Source organism: Colias philodice, chromosome 22, assembly GCF_061535455.1.
Source record: "Colias philodice isolate Cphi_HAF_F1 chromosome 22, ilColPhil1 Martin Lab GWU primary, whole genome shotgun sequence".
Classification (NCBI taxonomy): domain Eukaryota; kingdom Metazoa; phylum Arthropoda; class Insecta; order Lepidoptera; family Pieridae; genus Colias; species Colias philodice.
The window spans coordinates 3,443,063-3,464,113 of record NC_143107.1 but is presented as its reverse complement, the minus strand read 5'-3'; the positions used below and the strand labels follow the sequence as shown (position 1 = coordinate 3,464,113).

Here is a 21,051-nt window from a genome sequence, read left to right as displayed (position 1 = left end):
CTGTGAAATTCATAAAAATGAACAAGAGCGTATACGTACGAGTAAAGTAGGTGAGGTATGGGAAAACTATGTATTGGAAAATGGTATTTATTTTTTAGGAGATAAGTGTTAAATTAAAATGAAGCAAACCTAAATGAGGTCTTGCAAATAAAAGTTGTTAGTAATATTATGTACCTATGCACTATGTATGTACTGCTGTATAAATACAGCAGTATAAAACGTAATTTAACTCAATGAATATCGGAATTCGGAATGTGCAAATAATAAATTACCTACTATAGGACCGACATTAATCTTAAAATGAATATTATATTATATACTTATAATCTGGAAAAGTTAAATGTAATGAAAAAATACTTTTAATTTCGAATTGGAAGTTTATTAAATTCTGATAACATAGACTGTTGGGTCAGCTTATAAATGATATTAAAAGAAACTAAAATAGAATAGGTATGACCCACAGGTATGACCTGTTATTTTACTTGACAGGTGAAATAATGAGTTTCTACGCTGTGTTTAATTAATAATATTAGTCATAATAAGTTTCTACATTTCTGAGATTCATTAGCGCTGTTCGCTAAAAACATCTTATTTTAATATTATATTCAAGGCAATATTGTTTCATAGGTTGAATTAATAAGTTTTCAGAATAACTGTTTACTGTAACTAGATACACTGAAGATAGAAGTATCTGTCTTTCCGATTATCCTTGAATTGAAATGACTTTAAAAAACTACACCATCAAAGTTTATTTGATACACTGCGTACTTCTACTCGTCTCAATTTCTTTTTCAATCACGTCTATTCATCCAACCATACACACAACATTAAACAGTAACCAAACAATAATATTAATCTTTAACATTCACATGGGATTCCAATACTGTTTACACATCCTTCATACATCACTAAGATCCCTGTATACCCTCAGATTACGTAAAGCGAGTGATGACAGACGATCGTTCCACTAATCCACTAATTAAGTAATGTTAGGGGTTCCCATGACGTCTTAGCAGTATTATTCCCAGTGTTGCAAAGGATGGCGATAGACGAATTACATAGCTCTGTCACTTTTGCACACTGGAATTAATACTGCTTAATGACGGTACGGGCTGGTCATATTTTGTGCGGTTTGTCTTGTTTTATGAGTGACATGATTGCGTATTACACGCATTATTGTAAGAGGGTTATATAAACATGTGGTGATAAAAGGTTATTTGTTATGACATAGTGGTGTCAAGTGAATTAAGTATGAGTTCGTAGAACTGAATTATTAGAGTGCGTTTCACGAAAGAGTTCCCCTGCCGTTATGTTGGCATACCTGACTGTCAAAAACGAAAATATTTTTTTTTAATCAAAAATGACAGAGAAAATATTCTCCTTTCTTCCTAGCCTTATCCCGTATCTTACGGGGTCGGCTGCCTAGAAAGGAGAATATTTTCTCTGTCATTTTTGATTAAAAAAAAATATTTTCGTTTTTGACAGTCAGGTAAGCCAACATAACGGCAGGGGAACTCTTTCGTGAAACGCACTCTAGTAGGTTGTACATAGTTTTTTGTAGTGGTTGTTGGATATAAGCAAGTTGATAAGTGTCCAAATAATTTGTAATACATACTTTAAATTAACTTTGAAACTTTGAAATAACAAACATAATATGAACATACACAATATCTCTATACAAATATACCCTTGTTGCTGAGGGAGAAGCAAAAAATATAAAACATTTATCAAAATGCATCTAATGTAGGATTACAAGTGAGCTTAATAATAATTATGTGTCGTTAAAAAGAATACATAACATTTCTTTTATAAACCTTAATGGAGAGATGATCATGTTAGTGAACTTAGCAGATCATTTTTAGCAGATCAAAAAAAATGTGAGTTCTTATCACGTGCAGTTGAGTTCTACAGTTCCTGATACTTTTTAGAAATAATTCTGGCGTTTTTACCTTAAGAAACGACATTTGAAAAAATAATCTGCCAACTTCCCGTAGCAGATCATTTTTAGCAGATCAAAAAAAAAATGTGAGTTCTTATCGCGTGCAGTTGAGTTCTACAGTTCCTGATACTTTTTAGAAATACTCGCGTTTTTACGCGAGTATTTCTAAACACTAGAAAATTTATTTATGTCATATTTCATCACGCCGTAGCATCATGCCGTAGCATCACGCCGTAGCATCACGCCGTAGTATCATGCCGTAGCATCATGCCGTAGCTTCATGCCGTAGCATCATGCCGTAGCATCATGCCGTAGCATCATGCCGTAGCATCATGCCGTAGCATCGCGCCGTAGCAATACGCCGTAGCATCACGCCGCAGCATCACGCCGTAGCATCATGCCGTAGCATCACACCGTAGCATCATGCCGTAGCATCATGCCGTAGCATAACGCCGTAGCATCATGCCGTAGCATCATGCCGTAGCATTACACCGTAGCATCACGCCGTAGCATCACGCCGTAACACATGCCGTAGCATTACGCCGTAGCATCACGCCGTAGCATCACAGCGTAGCATCACGCCGTAGCATCACGTCGTAGCATCACGTCATAGCATCACGTCGTAGTATTACGTCTTAGCATCACGTTAAGCCGGGTCCAGGTCGGGTTTTTGCAAATGTCGTTTGTTAAGGTAAAAACGCCAGAACTATTTCTAAAAAGTATCAGAAACTGTAGAACTCAACTGCACGCGATAAGAACTCACATTTTTTTTTGATCTGCTAAAAATGATCTGCTAAGTTCACTAACATGAGATGATCGCACAGAATTATCTGTAGCTGTGGGGAGTAGACCGACTGTGGTTTGGCACGGCGGGAGTTCTGGGGATTAAGCAATATTTACAATTCAGTATCGCAATTCACACGGTCACAGAATACATTTGTAGTATCTAAATCTTCTTGTTTAACTGCTTATAAATTACTAAAGAGATTGTGTAGAAAGTGTAGGGCCATATCGAAACGTGGCATATATGCATTACTCTTTACCTGATCAATTTTATTTACGCACAAATACGTGATCAACATTTTGTGTCCTGTAAACTTTATTTTGTTGTTGACCTCACCGAGAATCAAACCTGGACCTCTTCGTTTTATTCACACATGTTCACCACTGCTCAAGCAGGAGGGCGAAGAAGCTATTTAGATGTCAGCATTTATCCCTGCTTAATGCTCAGGTAGGTCGAGTGTTCTAGATCAATCCGATCAGCAATCCCAATCTTACAAAATGATATCAAAGTGTAATCTTCTTAATGAAAAAGTTGGAACATTCTCAACTCCCGTTGAATTTCCATTCATTGCTTCATCTAAACTTTGAAACCAATTTCCCTACGGTCACGGTCATGTGATCATTATACTTATTTGGGGGTAATAAAATATCGGAGTACCAAATTTATTGGCCAATAAACGGCGTCATATCATCTGGTTTAATCTGTGGCACTTAATGGTCGCTCGGTTTGTGATGAAATTAATTAATTTATAGAAACGTTCTTGATACTTGCAGTAGATAAATGCTAGTGTGGATTTTGCAGACTCGATAGTGGATTTGAAGATGTTTTTAATGAACTTTGCCACATTGTTGCTCATCGTTAGTAGTAGTGGATATATCTCTATAATAAATAAATAAATAAATAAATAAATTAATTAATTAAGAATCGATTCTGACCTCACTATATAATTCCCCTCTATACATCATTAAGCCGTTGTGAATTGTAAGATTTAAGTAAAAATCTAAACTAATGATAACAGTACCTAACCATTCGAACGATTTTAACATATTATATTTAATTATTGGAAGACTATTTTACCGAGTTAAATAGGCTATAATATAATACAAGCGGTCCGCCCCGGCTTCGCCCGTGGTACATATGAAAAATAGATGTTGGCCGATTCTCAGACTTACCCGATATGCACAGAAAATTTCATGAGAATCGGTCCACCCGTTTCGGAGGAGTATGCAGACTAACATTGTGACACGAGAATTTTATATATATAAAAGATTATACCTAGGGTAAAACGGGTAAAGGCGGACAAGCGGACACATTAAAATAACAGTGAGGCGAGATTGGAAACCACTTCTGTTGATTTATCGTAGTAATAAAATAAGTATCATAGTAATATATTTTTTTTATATTTCAAAAATTATGTTTAATAAACAATAATATTTTATAAATAAATTTTATGTCTTCTTAGCTTACACGTGTGAACTAAGAATCCTTTGAATTCCTTTTAGAATATTCTGATCTGATTTCAAAGAAAATAATTCTCGGTTACCTAGTAACTGGTATTAAAATAAGATGATTTGATGGTCAGACAGTGTTTGAACGGCATTCCTTTGCTTCTAATTAATAGCCATGTTTTATAGCTAAATGAGTAAATCAAAATTAGAAATAATAAATGATAAAGACCTTTTTAACATACTTTTATTCGCTTCACCTGTATGTTTCTTTTGACTCGATATTGACCCACTTTAAACGGACAGATAGAATTCAAACTTTTTAAACTTACCCATCAAGGACTGGTGACAATACAATAATTACTTGAGTTTAAGCTTGTTTTTAGTTTGTTGAAAATATATTAATTACTTATCATGTCGCTCTATGTTCTCATTGTAGGGACACAGGAATGCTATACAGTTTATAAGTCTACAATCCGTAAAGCAAACGCAGATGAACACGTGTCACATTTCTTCGAATAAATGATAATTTTTAAACAAGAAAAGTTGTTAATATTGCATGGCACTTGGCAAAGATTCAGATTAGAGTCTGGATTAGTGCATAGGCTATTTGTTATACCTTCTGGCAACAGGCAATTAAAGCCGCAGGCTAAATACTGATAGGAGCGGAGCAATCCTGGTAAAACCGCAAGACATAACTAGTATTTTATATAATAAATTCATGTTCGTTTCACCACTTTAACTCAAGAACGGCTGAACGGTTTTCAAAGATCTTTTGTTTGTTAGTGTTGTGATAGACAATATTATAATCTGTATTTTAGTTAACTGTTGAACAGTCTTTGTAGTATCTATTGTGAAAAGAGTTTATCTTTGCCCTCCTCCTGTCTCTTTGGTTAGGGGTGTAATGTCGTATATGCACAATGTAGCTTGTTATAAAGTATTATTAAATAAAGTTTACGTATCAACATCCACAAGTTGTGTTTCAATAGCCTATACAATTATTTCATCAGTTAGATTACCTACCTACGTTAGAGCGGGGGCACACGATGCGTTGCGGCGGCGGTGCGGCGCCGGAGCGGTGTCGCTGCGTCGTCTTACATAGAAATATCTGTGGCATGTCACACGATGCGCTCCGGCGCCGCACCGGACTTGTAACCACCAAGACGAGGCGGGGAGGGGTGAATGCGGTGCGACGTCGGAGCGGCACCGCTCAGTTGTTTTGCGTCACAAGGAAGGACACGCTGTGCAACGCTGCTACGACGCCGCTGCGACAGAACAACGTTACGGCGCCGCACCGCTCGTGTGCCCACTGACACGGTGAAATCTTTGCGGTGCGGCGCCGCAACGCATCGTGTGCCCGCGCCCTAATGATAGTAACAGCTTATAAAAAAGAAAAACTTCCAAAAATACGTTTACGTGGGCGGAGCTGGGGCAAAAAGTTAATAATAAATATGGAGTGCCACAGCTGTTGTGTCAAGGAAAAGTAAATCCAAATAAATGTGGCCTCAAAAGCGATGTATAAAACTCTTCACATTTTAATATCATGATATTAATTTTGGGCGGTTTTGTAACAAGCCCTAAAGAACGAATGCTTAAGAATATTTTTCGTTTGAAACAAAGTATTACAATACCATTGCTAAGAGAGATTGCCTTCTTTAAGTTAAGCCTCTCGTTTATTAAAACAGAAAACAATTTTAGCATTTAACTCCGGGTTCATTCTTTATGACATACCTTTTTACCGACTTCAAAATATAAGATATATTTCCACACTGTGTAAATAATGATTTGGGAACTGCTGAATATTTTTTTCTGTATCTAGATTAAGTGACAAGGAAACTATAGGTTTTAGTGAGTTTAAGTGTACCTATGGACTTGATGTGAACGCAATAGGAAAATAAATCGTCATTATTTTAATAGTAGCTATATATATATATGTATAATATGTACCTACCTACTAATTCTTTGTATAACCTATCTCCGATTAAATTTATTTAAAAACTTTAGACGCAAATATTCAAATATATAAAACAACGTAATTTAAAGTAAATAAAACTAACTAATATAATATTTTAAACTTCCACTTTTTTCATCAAAATGTTACACGTGAAAATATTTTGGAATACAACATGAAGTCCTGAGGTTCGAGTATCGAACTATAATATTTATCCTACTTATATTACTATAAGTAATACAGTTTGTATTGATATATTTACCGATAATTAGCTATTTGTCCTCTTCTATATTTTATGCTTGTAACTGTATGATTAAGTATGAAGCATGATTATCTTAACCAATTATTACAATACAATACTTATAATACATATGTTCTATCGATTTTAACTATATAAACGATCAAATTTGTAACCTCATTTCTCTTCTGTATGTTTAAATATTTCATAGTAAGTCAAGGGCATTTGTCTAAATGTAGGTAAGTATCGAAGCCGCCAATTTCAAAGCAAGATAAAACCACTTAACTTGGCTTATATCTAAATCTGTCATAAATATTCCACTTCTCAAGATCTCCGACGACTGCTCTTATAATCTCAAATATTATATTTTACTAGTTGTACCTCCGCGGTTTTACCCGCATTGCTCCGCTCCTGTTGGTCTTAGCATGATGATTTTAAGCCCATAGCCTTCCTCGATAAATGGGCTATCAAACACCGAAAATTTTTTTAAAATCGGACCAGTAGTTCCTGAGATTAGCACGTTGAAAAAAACAAACAAACTCTTCAGCTTTATAATATTAGTATAGATTTCACTCGTTTTTATACCATATTTTGTCTAGAAGCGAAATAATTATATTTTCACTAAGTAGAATACCTACTATTTGTCCATAAAAATAGAGCAGTCCAACAAAAGTGTAGTGTACTTAACTGTAGTTCAAATATAGGTATTATACTCAGTATTATTTAAACTTTAATTTTAGCAATTCCCAAAAGAACTAGACAATGTGCCTAATTCTTTCTATGTACATTTATAATTTACCTACTAGCTTTGCTACACGGTTTCACATACAGATAGAAAAATCAAGTTTTTCTATACCTAGAATGTGTTTCTTTTGTCATTTTTTATTGTAATGTAATTATAACTGATATTACTGTAAAATTTCATCCAAATCTATCGAGTAGATTTTTGGTGAAAGAGTAACAAACATAATATATAGTATATACGTACGTACGTCGTATAACAATCCATCCTCACAAACTTTCGCATTTGTTATATTAGTAGGATTATTAGGATTAGATTCAATAACAATTTAGTTCGATAACAATCAAATACAAAACAAGTGAATTCAATAAACATTATCATAGCAATGGTGAGAAAGCTTTCAGAGCTAGCAATCAAATACGTATTTGTCAATAACTAAATTTCTTTTCCATTACGCTATATTAAAACAAAACAATGAATATTGGAAAACTGGGGCGTAAACCGACACTTAAAAAAGCAGTTAATTTATTTTCGTTCCATTCTGACATTAACCTCTAATAAATATTATTTACTTTATCGCTTTTGTTTCAAATTGTTAGGCACTAATACAAATACGTAAATATTCCATCGGTTATACAAAAAATGTAAGCTTTATAAACTCTCAACAAATTTATTTATTCAACTAGCGGTTCGCCCGTGGTACATACTTACGTTTTCTCTACATAAGAAGTAAGAACCATCCTCGTACTTCAAGGAATATAATAAAAAAAGAATTATCGAAATATGTAATGACGATCCCATCAAAAACATCCTGTAAAAAACCCAAGTCTCGCAGCCCAGTCTTTCTACCGTCAAAAGTTGTGAGATCCATGTAATACCAAGTCGGTTAATCTATTTAGTGTCTACTTGAAGGACCTTCTGTCTTAAGTTATTACATAAGTTATTATCATGCCAATATTAAAAATATTTAACGTTTTAAACAAATAGATCGACTTGGACATCGCTTGATTTGATTATTAGTATGTATCACACTACACAGCACGACGGGCAAGCGACCAACAGGAACGAGAGTTTCAATCGCGTGAGGCGCGAGAGACTAAAGAATCTAATATAATATTGTAATATTCATTTTGTTTTCATGCGATGTCCAAGTCGATCTATTTGTTTAAAACGTTAAATATTTTTAATATTGGCATGATAATAACTTATGTAATAACTTAAGACAGAAGGTCCTTCAAGTAGACACTAAATAGATTAACCGACTTGGTATTACATGGATCTCACAACTTTTGACGGTAGAAAGACTGGGCTGCGAGACTTGGGTTTTTTACAGGATGTTTTTGATGGGATCTCACTTCTTTTTGTAGAGCCTTTCTTTTTGATACCACCACCAACCACCAACTGCATAAATAACTTTGTAATCCCATATATTTATATGGGATTACAAAGTTATTGATGCAGTTGGTGTATTTGGAAAACTGGACCGAAATTACAAAATATTTAAGTTTTCCCATGATTAAGACACTAAACTCTATATGTATTCCAAATATGAAGCTTCTAAGTCTGCTAGAAGTGCCTTGGACTTTTGATGATCGGTGAGTCAGTGAGTGACAAAATTTAGAAACTTTAACAAGTTGTCATTCTTAAACTACTGGTTCAAATTGACTGAAATTTTAAATATTCCGTGTTTATACAATGCCGGATTAGTTACTGAAGATTCAGGTTTCTTGCTTTATCCACAACCGAATTATAGGGGGTCGAAAAAGGCCCGAATTGCTTCGAGAAAAGGATGGTACGGCCGTGCCGCTTTGTTTTGCTCGACTTGGCGGGGGCACTGCCGTGCCCCCAGATTCAAAAGTACTCCTAGAAGTAGTCTAATCTATATCTATATTCTTATATATAAAAATGAATCGCAAAATGTGTTGGTAAGCGCATAACTCGAAAACGGCTGAAGCGATTTCGATAATTCTTTTTTTATTATATTCCTTGAAGTACGAGGATGGTACTTACGTAGAGAAAACGTAAACATGTACCACGGGCGAAGCCGGGGCGGACCGCTAGTCACTACATAGTATAAAACAAAGTCGATTTCCCTGTCCCTATGTCCCTATGTCCTTATGTCCCTATGTCCCTTTGTACGCTTAAATCTTTGAAACTACGCAACGGATTTTGATGCGGTTTTTTTTAATAGTTAGAGTGATTCAAGAGGAAGGTTTATATGTATAATAACATCCATTAAATAGTGGAGAAGTACTGTTATTTTTGAGGTTTCTAAAGTGATGTCGTAAAAAATTACATTTTTTCCGCTTACATTGCAAACGCAGGCTGAACCCTACGAGTTTTATCAAAATAATGTACTAAGTATTATACACATTGAAAAGGTCTATAGAAAAGTCCGCGATGGTATATGTCTATCTCTTATGGATAACCCACAATAACATTTTTTTGTCATTTACTTTTTACGAAAAATAATGGCTAATTTTCGATGCGATTTTAACCAATACAGCATTAATCCTTAACCAATTAAATACCTTGAATACATTGTTCGTTTAATATAGATCTATATGGCCCTTTACACCGTATGATTTAAGTGAATATTTTCGAAGATATTACAGATTTAAAAATTGCGGGACGTAGCGTTTGCGGCGGTACCGGCCGGCCGCCAGGCTATCTATACGAAGTCGGAGCGGGCCGCTATGTTTTTATATACAACGTTCACAGTTTTTCTGTAGTGTATTTAGTATCAGCATTGCACCCGTGCGAAGCCGGGGCGGGTCGCTAGTAATATATAAAAATGAAACCCGTTTCGCGTTGTCACGGCATCACGCGTGAACTGGTGGACCGATTTCGATAATTCTTTTTTTATCATATTCCTTGAAGTACGAGGATGGTTCTTATGGAAAGAAAACAAAAACATGTACCACGGGCGAAGCCGGGGCGGATCGCTAGTTCTTAATACATATTTAATGAAGTCTAGAAGTTAACATGATTATTTATTGGTATGTTTTCTGAATTGAAACTTCTTTAGGCGCGTTAAGCGTAAAATTTCACGGTCGCGTCATGGCAATTCCGTCACTTCTTGGAGTAAGGCGACGATTTTGGTATCTTTGAATCTTATCAAAGAAGTTTGACTTCTGACACGTGCGCTCGGCACACACTTTTTTATAACTAAGTAGTATATTATTAAAGTGAAACTTTTATTACATCGTCTCAAACTTTTTGGTCTGTGTAGCGCATGTCGCGTGACGGTCGGCTGCCGAGTAGGTATAAAGCAGTGTTCGGAAAGTTTCACTTTTACCGTGGTTTCATAAAACCACACAACATTTTTTTTCCATCGTTTTGTTTATGATTCTACGTGTGTATATTTAACGCAAAGACTAACTTCCAGACATTATAATTCCATGTATGTTTACATGCAAATATATACAGTCTCCTTCATTTTATATACTATGTACTAAATTCAAAACACGGAAAATTTATTCAGGGTTATATTTTCTTTAGTTATTCCTTGAATATTTATTTTAAAAATATTATGATATCATCAAATTCAAATTGTCTTTATTTGCTGAATGTAGTTACATAGCTGAGGTACAAATTTTTTAAGTTCTTAGACATTCTGCTCGTAGTTGAGCGTGCAAATATCTTAAATTATAAATTACATTATACAATCACATGAAAGACCTATAAAAAGAAAATTTCTACAAAAGAATATTGCATAGATTTTTTTTTTTTTTTGATAAAGCAATTGAAATTGATTTGAGATTAAACATATTTTATTTTAAAACATTAACTTTTTTCAATAAAGTACAAATAGTTTAAGTATGCAAAAGCTGTTAGATAGTTAATAATTATGAATTAAATTCTGATTATTCATCGGATTCTATCAAAGGCTATTGAAATCTTATTCAGAAATTTGTTTATTCATTAATTGCTGTTCGGTTTATTTAATTACGTGGGGGTTAAAGTATTCATTATAAAATGAGCTAAAAATATATTTTCAGTACATAGTAAATTTTGATTGGGACTGCTTGCACGGACTTTTATAGCTATGTAAAATAATACAAATGTTTAATCAATCTAGAAAATCCTGGTTATTTTCTGTGATCAACAAGTTTACTCATAACAGCATACATAATTTAAGCCCTCATTCGAAAATATTTTATTTATTTGATAATTACATTAAGTTTATTACATTCAAATGCTTTGTAAATATAAATTTTTAAAGAATAGAAACAATCGATCACGAGGCATAGCGAAATACGTAGATTCGAATCCTAAAGTAGGTACTAATAATCGAAATGGATCGATCGGAAAGCTTCTAAAATATAATTTTCGAAAATTTTATGACGAAAAAAAATGAATAAATTTTTTCTTCAAGACGAATTAGGTATCTCTAGTACAAAATTTCAGATAGCTTCTGAACTATGAATAAGCAGGTGACTAGAAACACTTGACAAACAATTGTTACGCTCGTATCTTTGTTGTGTGATACAGACAATTTTAGTGTGGAGCGATTGTTCATTTTCAACTTAATCACCTTGGTCATAAGGTTCAGTTTCGAGACAAAAGTTTTCCTTTTACGTACTTAAATAACGATATATTAAACACAGTAATACAAAGTTATATTTTCACTACAATTATATAAATATTAGGTTATTTAGGTAAAAAATTGAATGAGTTTATTTTTAACTAAATTTAGAAACTAAGTTGTCTAGCTTCAGAAAATCTTATAATAAAGCTTCAATTTTAAAACAACGTCTTACTCATCGAAAATAAATCAAACCCGAGCAAGCTTTTAAGAGTCTCGACCTTTTAAGGTCTTATATAATCCGAGGGCATAATTAAGACGCACATTTCACGACAAAATCATACTGAAATCTTCATACTTACATTCTTGTTTTTCAAGAATTATACAGTCATGGCTTTATTTTTTAATACAAGGTTTTATTTTCTCATAGTACTTTCCTAAGTAGAATAAGTTGGAATAAGTAGGATAAATAAAGTAGTTTTTGTCGTTTTAAGGCATTAATACCTAATTATGTAGTTAATGTAACTGCTGTTCTTTATTAAATTTACGATTTTCTCGATTAAAGTAGAAGTTTATAAACATAATGCGTAGTTGATTAAAAAGGATTAGTCTTGTTGGTAATAAAAATGCGTTTATAGTTTAAATACATAACTATATACTTATATAGGTACATAATAATATGGTAACTACACAATTCACATATTTTTTGGTTTTTCATTTACTGGTTTAATTTTACTATCAAGCTAATTTTACTAGTCAAATTGACGAGACGCCAATCTTTTCCTCCTTTAAAAATACTGCGATCGTACCGAAAAATTATAATATTTATTTCATCTTATTGCGAACCGATAAATTCCCAGTATTTTCATTACAACCTTCAAACTTGTCTAGTGCTTTAAAAAATAAATAATACTCAACGTTTACGTAATGTTGGCGACTGTTCAAGATTCGTTCCCAAAATTAGGGCATTGGTAGGCCGCTATTGATTGTAAATGGGAAACAATGGGTACTATATTGTTCCTAAAATATGGCTTTTTATGAATTAGAATTCTATAGTCTATACTGTTGTGCTAACGGAGTAATGAAAGTTTACGCTTTGGTAGAGAGGTGACATACCTACATATTTATCAAATTTGTAATTACAGTTATGTGCAAAAATTTAATTTAAAAAAATACACGATAACAATTTCCAATATTGCGTTACAGCTTTTGAAATTCCAATTATTAGGCAAATTAAAATGCCCTAAAATTTAAATGAATTCAAAGTAAAAAAATGAATAACAAAACCAAACGAAGAATATTTGTGTTCTATAATTTTGACAGCAGTTGTCAATTCCCGTTACGAAAAGCGCTTAGGAAAATTAAGCGACCTATTACTGAAATAACTTTGTAAATCCTTATACGTTTTTCATATAATATTATATTGTTAATAATAGAAGAAAACTTCTTCAAAATAAAGTTGTAGGTAATGCTTATAGTTTATACCTATTTAGATATTAGAAATAACTATGATGAAAATTACGCTTTCAGGTGTATATCTACAGACTGTTTTTTATATTTATATTGAACGTTATAAGATAATTTTGACATTGACATGGACGTATAGATTCTTGTTACCATATACACAAAAACTACTGAACAGATTTTGATACGTGGTTTGGTAGATTATGTACCAGAATAACACAAAAACTATAACAAAGAACTGTTTTATCCCGAGCTTTTATCAGCATACCAAATGACAAAACTAGTGAACAACGTAAAAAAATCTCTCATAATAAAATGACAAATAAGTTCACTATTTCACGTAGTAGGTAACTATTATCTATTTCAAAGAAAAACCCGAATAATTCCCGTTCCCGTGGGATTTCCGCGATAAAACCTATCCTATGTGTTATTCCAAGTTACCATCTATATGTTTGCTAAATTTCAATGTAATCGGTTCAGTAGTATTTGCGTGAAAGAGTAACAAATATACACATACACACCCAATACCCATCCTCATAAACTTTCGCATTTATAATATTAGTACGATTAGTAGGATAGTAGGATGTGTGCTTTATGCTATTACCACAGATAAAGCTGGGTATCGACTTCGCGCTCCTGGCGCGCGCGCCATGAATGACCGCGCCGAGAGTGCGTTCCGCGGAGCGCGTTCCAAATAATTGAAGTATATCAACTAAGCGCGCCTGGCGCGCGTGGCAACTGTTCCAGTGTTTGACCGTTCATCATGGAAGCTAGTCGTGTACGAGCAGCAGCACCATTTTTTTCTTTAAATCCGGCACAGGGACTCCCATTTCACTACTGATTTCTCTCCAACCAATAAATCGCTCAGAGAAGATCTCTAAGCGATTTATTATGATACGAAGAAATTTTACTGTTCCACAAAACTTCTTTCGTACCATATAGCTGAATTAATTTACGGCAACTTTGGTTATCCATAATAATTATTACTCGGAGCGCAACAAACACAAAAAATACGACAAACCCGTCTTCATTGGCGCGCGCGCCACGTTTGATGCGCGGTAAAAAACCGACACCCGACGGAACGGACCGCTCCGCGTTCGACCGCTCCAACGAACATTTTGGCGCGCGTTCCAAACTGGTATCCATTTCACGCGGCTGGAGCGCGCGCCAATGTTCGACCTCTTGGAGCGCGAAGTCGATACCCACCTTAATATTATACTATGACGTCACATCTCATTACGCCGTATAGTAAGAACAAGTCAATGTGAACATTGGCTTGTACCAAGGCATTATTAATTCGTACAAGCGCACGTTTTAGATTACATTGCTGCAAGTGTACCGCGATTCGTCATCTTATGTTTACCAACTAGCTGTACGTGGAAATTAGCTCGGAGTTAGAAACTGAACAATTACCTTTGTAGCAGTAGAGATGTTCAAGTTAGGAACATGTGACTTCGGTATAATGATTTGGTGACAAGGAATTTAGTATGAGCAAGTAACATAAGTATTGCACGCCTCATAAGCGAAGCGTTGAGGTGGGTACTACTGTCACTTCGCGCAAAACATCTGATTTTTCAAACTTAAAATGTCTTTATGTATCATACATTGCACTTGTAAGATAATACATACACACACATATTAAGAAAAAACACTATTCTTAACGTTCATGATATTTTTGATGTCATTTTTGTTATTTAAACTAGTTAAAAAACAGTTTAAAAAAGTTCTGTCTTGGACGTCCGTGTGTCTGTATGTGCGGATCCTTTTTCTTGTTAACACGATAGCGACCGAAATACTTTACTAATCGAGTCTTTTTTTTTCTCTTACGCTTGAGTATGCTCAGGAATAGAACCCTTTCATTTTTCAGGGTCTGATTCGATGTGGTTTAATTGTTATTAAATAAACAAAAATAATAATTAATAAATATTTATTAAAAAAAATTATGAGGCGTGCACTTTTGGATTTTCCAAATTATTTGTGTATATTTTCTTTGATAAGAGATTGTGAATGTGTAGGTATTATTTTCATTGGAAAGAACTATAATAGATAATAATTGAATGAAATGAAAGAAGGATAAATACAAAGAAATTTTAACCAATTTAATATGTAGGTAATTCATTAACGTGTTTTACTTATTTATCATTTTTGTATGGAGAAGGTAATAAAATACTAAAGAAGGCTGATTAGAAGGTACAAATCTGTTTCTATTAACTAAATTTCTAGGTCGAATAAAGTATAGTTTTAAAGTTATCCTTCAGTTTTTTTTTTCAATTTTATACCGGAATATTTTCAATTATAGATTCCGGACTTTTCTTTATTTTAAAAAATATGAACAATCTGGCTGCTAAATTGAAATAAAATTGGCCAAAATAGTCGTTCCAATCACAAATGCCAACAAATATGAAATATGGATTGAAAATTTATTGCCTTTTTCGTTCTATTTTTTTAAGCGAAAATCGGTCTTTCGGTGAATTTCTGATAGCTTGTAAAAAGCACTTGAAATATCAATTAATCTATATACCTACTGGTCTTCTCGTATATTCCAATGGTTCTATTGTTATTTTTCGTATTACAATGCAGATTTGTCGAAAGTATGTTTCATCACGATACCTATATATTGAAAATCAGAAACGATTAATACCTTGCTGAAAATCTTAGTTTATCAAAAATATGAATACCACATTTTGTTAAAAAAATCTTCAATACTAAAATCATAAAACAAAATCTGTCTGTTCGCAATACACTCAGAAATTACTGCATTGATTTAGTTTCTGTTTCCATCAATGAATTAGTAGGTAGTTCTCGATTATTATAGGTACATAATATATTTTGCTAAGTTTCAAAATACGCGGGTAAAACTCTAGGTGGAAAGCTTGTTTAAGAATAATATAATCTTAGGTATAGGTATACAAGAGCAAATACTAATATTTTAAAAAGTACCTATAAGCCTAATCCGTCCTGAAATTTCTCAATTACTTATTCTTGCCCAGGGGAAAGAATATAAATTTTATTTTACGACTTACACAAGACAAAGCCATCTGACGTATAGGACTAACAAACCACTGAGAATAATATATTATATTTTCATGAAAACGTATTCGTAAGAGCAATCAGATTTTTGGAAATTACTCAAAGATTTATTTATTCAATTAGACTTCTTCTAGAAGCACCTTTGTATCGTCATAAGATAGTTTTGCCATTTACCACCGGTTGCGAAAGCAGTTTCTACAAAGAAGAGCCGGTAAGAAACTATGTACCTAGTAACTCTTTTAAAATCATGTCAAAGCTAGCTCTTTTAGGCTTTTTAAAAGTCTATGTTACGCGGCAAAAGCCACAGTAATAGCTAGTTAAACTAAAGCCTAAAATCGTGTGTCATTTACGTGACGCAAAACCACAATGCAATATGTATGCCATTTGATAACACCCCTATAACACCAGAGTGTATTTGAAACCTTTGGAAACATTAGTTCACCTGGCAAGTGATTATCGACCTTAAGTACTTCCAAAATCAAGGCACTCGAGGGTGTATTTCCGACCATTAGTGACACGCCCTTTCTAAGGACCCATTATAACGGCAGTTGACAATTGATTTCAGGAACATTTTGCAAAACGGCTTTTTCTATTGACGTTCGTAATTATCCTGTTTGTAATATATGAAATTATTTAATAGCAATTATTATATTGTGCCACCAACGTATGTGCTACTAACGTACCTATATATACCACCTACTGCTATCTTCAAAATATCCTTATGGTTATAATATTTGGTTTGTATGATATATTACTAGCTTTCCGCCCGCGGCTTCACCCGCGTTTTCAAAGAAGAACATGTTCCCGTAGGATTTCCGGGATAAAACCTATCCTATGTCCTTTCTCGGGTATCAAAATATCTCTATACCAAATTTCATGCAAATTGGTTCAGTAGTTAAGGCGTGATTGAGTAACAGACAGACAGACAGAGTTACTTTCGCATTTATAATATTAGTATGGATTTTCTATCTACACAAGCATGTTAAAAAGCTTGTAAAAATAAGTAGGTACGTAGGTAAGTAGGACAAAAATATCTCAGTTATCTTATATTCAGATTTTGATGCCATAAATAATATTCTTTATTCAAGCATCCTTATTATCAAGCATCCCACATTTTACACAAATATTCTGGTTTATAATTCCTATTTAAAAAGCTTGTTAAGGCGCCATCTTTTTGGTATTTAGGAAAAAAGTTTTTTTTTCGAATCCTTTCACCTCTTGGTGATGTAGACAGTGCTCAAATAAATTTAATATAACAATGTTAAAGCCAAACTTTTGCCTCTTAGCAACACAGCTTTTAACAAAGTAAAAATAACTTACGCTAATTATAATAATTACCACTTATTATCAATCAAACTAAGTGCTTGATTATTATAAAATAAGCAATAATAAGTACCTACGGAATACGAGTCTTCTCTTATCTCTATAGAATCGTAATTTTACATGAGATACAAGTATTCTGCAATTCGGTTAAGGGGGCGCATAAAGCAAAATAACCAATCTTCTATTAGATGATACGTGTAATATGCAAGACCAAATCTAAAAAATAAAATATATATCAAACTAGATGATATGTTCAACGATTCTGTTTAATCAAAAACATAAAATATTAAAATTTACTCGATAAAAAAAAATCACCAAGTTAGCTCTAATTTTCACACTTTAACGTTTTCTACTTGACATGGTAATACTTATTATGATTTTTTTTTCATAAACAATTATATTAAAACATTTGCAAGATATTTGTCAGAGCATTTTGTGTAATTACCTACTTTTAGTTTTGGTTTTATCTGCGATAAACCACTTTTATCGTGACAAAATCAAACGTTTATCTCGAGAAAAAAAGAGCGCCAAAAGTGGTTTATCGCAGATAAAACCAAAACTAAAAGTAGGTAATTACACAAAATGCTCTGACAAATATCTTGCAAATGTTTTAATATAATTGTTTATGAAAAAAAAATCATAATAAGTATTACCATGTCAAGTAGAAAACGTAAAAGTGTGAAAATTAGAGCTAACTTGGTGATTTTTTTTTTATCGAGTAAATTTTAATATTTTATGTTTTTGATTAAACAGAATCGTTGAACATATCATCTAGTTTGATATATATTTTATTTTTTAGATTTGGTCTTGCATATTACACGTATCATCTAATAGAAGATTGGTTATTTTGCTTTATGCGCCCCCTTAAGATCGCGATTGACATGCTACGTTCATATCTTATGAAACGATTCGTTTTCCTTGCCGAAAATTGATTCTTGAAATCGGGGATGTTCAAAATTTTACAATTTTACACGATCGGATTAAACTAATTTTTTAACGCGTTTTAAACTTCATCGATAGGTATGAAGTATCCAAAAGTTTTGAATATAACAAATAAATCGCGGTTTTAAATTTTTACAACGTAACCATAACGTAACCTATTCCTTAATTCTGTGAAATGTCGCATGTCATATTATGTTAATAGGCTTTCTAGAGAATTCTCTATTACTATATAGTTATGTACTGGCACTATAATATTGCAAATATTGAATCAAAATATTATGCAACAATATCAATCAATAATCAAAGGCGCTTTATAAGGTTCCGTACCGAAACGGGAACCTATTAGTTACTGAGACTTTGCTATCTGCCTGTCAGTCTGGTATGTCTGTCTATCCGCCAGTCCGTCCGTCTGTTACCAACCTGTATTTCATAAACCAGGATATGCAGACAGTTGAAATATTTAGAGGTGATATATATATTATATTGCCGCTATAACAACAAATAATAAAAAATAAAGAATAAGCAATGTTTGGCGCAGTCATAAATTGTACGGTACGCCGTACGGCATATATTTGTACGGTAGGTATAGGCACTCTAAGTGCCACGAGTCCGATTCGCACTTATCTGAATTTTCAATACTACTTATTTGTTCTGATAAGTATGTTATGCTATAAAGTAGGTACCTATACAATAACAGAACTAACCCCATAGAAAAATCCTAAACCTCTCATTTATAAAATCATAATTCTTACCTAATTGCTGAACCTTTTATACTATTAAAAAATAACAAAATTACCTATACCTAGAAATAGCTTACGTTGGTATGTTTAATGTTCATATAGAACGAATACAAAATTTCAGCATAAACAATTTTTGAATTTAGAATCATATTCCGCCATGCGAAATTAGTACGTCCTTTCGTCCCTTCCTTTACCGTTTCAACCATTTTACATCCTCTATAGTGTGAAAGTACCGTGACTAATTGCACAGAATGATACAGAAATTATGCAAAATTTAATGTAAATACGTCCTTATTTCTTTCTTAATTTCGTACGAAATTCGAGCAAATGTGACCTACTTTCAGATTTAAACATTAAGTAAATATATTACGCGCTCACAGATCTTGCCAACAATAAAATAGAAACTGTAACGTTTCGAGCAAAAATTGCTCTCAGAAAATTTAATGTTACCTAGTTACATACGGATAAAATTTCCGTTTTTCATTATGGATTTTTAAGAGGCATCCATGATCCACTACAATTTCCCTTCGAAAAGAATTGACAGTCGTGAAGAAAAATAACTGTAATTTGCTTATTTTAAAAAGAAAATAATAACAAAATATTATAATAATGAACAAAGTTTTTTTTAATAATAATTAATTAATTATTACGTAAGTAATTATTATTGACAATAACAATACTCGCAGTCGCATAACATTTTTACATGTAGGTAAAATTCAATAATCTGTTGCCCTCACTATTCGAAATTATAAGTTACTTTTGTAAGTAATCGTTTTTTATTTGTTTGCGTTTAAATATTTTATTTTTATTTTTAAGGACCATGTTCTTAAGGCTAGTATTTAATCAAACAATATTTCACCAACAATACCCGTCAAAACATTATTCAATAAACATATTTTATTTCGAAGGGTACACTGTAAAAAAAAACTACCCACTTACCTGATAATCATCCACGTAAAAACTATTTATCGGGCATAAATCACAAACAATCACTCATCCACATCACATAAACACTTCAAGAATTAAAACACAAGTCACTAGAACCCTTATCAATGTCCCTTACGCTCACAGAAACTTGTGCGAAGTTATTATTCCGTAAGACGTGTGCAAAATCCATAAACAACTGGACAACCGCTCATCATAAAAATCCAGAGCCAACTGACGGACACAGTAATGCCAGGGTGAGGTTGCGAATGTGTGCGTGGCACGTGTACACACGGGACGTCTATTACGGAACTTATTTATGTGTGCGTGACTTCAGATGCTTGTGTCAGTGATTTTCAGACGGTGTCCTCTCGAAGATTACGAATGTGTGCGTCGGTGTAAGCTGGAAAATGCGCGTGTAGTGCGCATGCTCGGACGTGTATGAAAATTAAAATCGTGTTTCGCGCTATTTGAAAAAGCTTAGGGTTTGATTATAGGGATAAGTCAAAACTGTCTCACGTTTTTGTATTACTTTTTATCCTAAGAAATTTTGTTTTGATTTCATAAATACGTTTAATCTGTCGGATTTCTATGAATTCTAAATTCGAAGTTTTCCTTATTTACCTTCAAAGTTACCCATAAAAACGTATATTTTTTTTGAAATACGAATCTGATTTGTTAATCGTCGTATCAAATATTTTCGTGAAATAATTTATGTCTTATTTTTGCTTAATTTTTGACGTGAAAAAAATAAACAAAGCCACTTTCTACTTTTAGTATCATAAAATAATATGTTAGCTAAGATTTAAATTAAGATGGTGAAATGTTATTGCTTTGTGAAAAGTTTTACATTGGTTTCATTTCAAGGTACATTGGTTTCATAGATCGTTATTAAGGCGACTATGTTCAGTTTTTGTACATTTTTTAAAATCTGGCATCGAACTTGGTATGAATTGACTCCTACCTACTATTCTAAGGCACTCGGGGTCAGTATTACAGTT

General features: G+C 33.1%; 1 protein-coding gene across 1 annotated transcript in view; it reads right to left on the bottom strand.

Annotated features, from left to right (window-relative positions):
* Nucleotides 1-20,327, bottom strand: part of LOC149478377 (zwei Ig domain protein zig-8-like) — a 123,193-nt gene extending 102,866 nt beyond the window's left edge. The window contains exon 1 of the mRNA XM_089709583.1: nt 20,066-20,327. The gene's annotated coding sequence lies outside the window, so the exon portion shown is untranslated. The remainder of the gene's footprint in view (nt 1-20,065) is intronic.
* Nucleotides 20,328-21,051: the final 724 nt, after the last annotated feature.